A 2,198-nucleotide genomic window follows, 5' to 3' on the forward strand; every position below is an offset into this window, starting at 1 on the left:
CATAGATGCAAAGAGGAGCAAATAGAGGCGGCGAGGAGGCGTCAATGCTGTCGCTTTTTTCCAAGGCGATTTCCGCTGTGCCCTCTAAAGCTTTTTTTTTTAAATATCAGGAGCGTCACAGAATTACAACGGCAGTGGCGCACACAACACGAAGGTAACGGAAACACTGGCTGAAAGTAGCCCGAGCGCTTACGATTCTTTCAAGAATTCGTCAGAGCAGCTCGTGGCAGCCTCCTGCTCGGCCATGGCGCTGCGAGTCGCGGTCAGGGGTTCCTTCGTGCCCAGAGCGCTGCGAATTGTAACGTTGCCGGAAGAGGAAAAGAGGAGGAAAATGAAAAATTGTAATGTACGCTATCCTATTTTCTGTCCTATTTTTCTTTGGCAAAGTCCGTGAACTACACTGCATCTTAATTAGCTGTTTGCTGGGAAGATCATCATTAAGGCGAAAGCCTTTCTTGGCTATGTCGACGATTTCATGTCCGAAAAAGGTCTTGGCAGCAGTAGCGAGCAACTATAAAGAGATATCCCCTAAAAAGTGGTCATAAACAAAGAGGGACGGTGTGAGGATTCCAGGCGAAAAAAAATTGGTGCCAATTGGATTAAGAGTTAATTAATTAGAGCCAAAAATACGACTAAATGTGGGGTGGTTGGGCGCGAGTGGCGCGAAATTTGAATCTTTGGGAAGTGTCGTACCCGGTGTCGCCCCCCCCCCCCCGTGACTTACCATGTGATTGGCCCAAGTGATAGGAAAGCTTAGCGGAGCCAACGCGTGATGCGAAATTTGAATGTCCGAAATAAATACCGAGTTGAAACGATGGGGGATTTGGAGTTAATCAAAATCTAATCAATAATGACAAATTATAGAAACGCCAGTAGTAACTGAGGATGAATTAAGATGCATTACAATGAATTAAGTTGGATTAATGTGGGTATAATGGCACTTGATGATACATTGGAATGTATTTAAGGTGAATTAAAGTAAATAAATTGTGAATTAGTTGTGAGTTAAGTGCCATTTAAATGAATCAAGTCGTAAATAACTGAATTAATCGTGGATTGTGTCAGAATTGTGAACCAAGTATAATAAGTTTGAAATAATTGATTTATTTGTTAATTCAAAGCGAATTTATTATAGATTAAGGGGCATTAACTATGGTTTAAGGCGAATTATATGATTTGATTGCCAGACGTGACTTCACAATCGACATAGATGCAACGAGGAGCAAATAGCGGCGGCGAGGAGGCGTCAATGCTTTTGCTTTTTTCCAATGCGATCGCCGCAGTGCCCTCTAACGTTGTTTTGTTTTAAACATCAGGAGCGTCATAGAATTACAACGGCAGTGGCGCACACAACACGAAGGTGACGAAAACACTGGCTAAAAGTAGCCCGAGCGCTTACGACTCTTTCAAGAATTCGTCCGAGCTGCTCGGGGAAGCCTGCTGCTCGGCCATGGCGCTGCGAGTCGCACTCACGGGTTCCGTCGCTCCAAGAGTGCTGCGAATTGTAACGTTGCCGGAGGAGGAAAAAAGGAGCAAAATGAAAAATTGTAATGTACGCTATCTTATTTTCTTCCTATTTTTCTTTTGCGAAGTCCATGAACTACACTACATCTTAATTAGCTGTTTGCTGGGAAGATCATCATTAAGGCAAAACCCTTCCTTGGCTATGTCGACGATTTCATGTCCGAAAAAGGTCTTGGCAGCAGTAGCGAGCAAATATAAAGAGATATCGCATAAAAAGTGGTCACAAAAGAAGAGTGGTGGTGTGAGGATGCCGGGCCAAAAAAAATAGGCGCCAATTAGATTAAGAATTAATTAATTAGAGCCAAAAATGCGACTAAAAGTGGCGTGGTTGGACGCGAGTGGTGCGAAATTTGAATCTCCGTAAGTGTCGTACCCGGTGTCGCCCGCTCCCCCCGTAACTTACCATGTGATTGGGCCAAGTGACAGGAAATCTTGGCGGAGCCAACGCGCGGCGCGAAATTTGAATGTCCGAAATAAATACCGAGTTTAAACGATGGGGGCTTTGGAGTTAATCAAAATCTAATCAATGACAAATTATAGAAATGCCAGTAGTAAATGAGGATGAATTGAGCTGCACTATAATGAATTAAGGTGAATTAATCCTAAATTAAGGTGGACGCTGGTGCAATGTGACTTAATCATACATTCGAATGAATTAAGGGACCCGTACTGGC

This window comes from Amblyomma mixtum, chromosome 3 (genome assembly GCF_055824585.1).
Source record: "Amblyomma mixtum isolate Tamu chromosome 3, ASM5582458v1, whole genome shotgun sequence".
Classification (NCBI taxonomy): Eukaryota; Metazoa; Arthropoda; class Arachnida; order Ixodida; family Ixodidae; genus Amblyomma; species Amblyomma mixtum.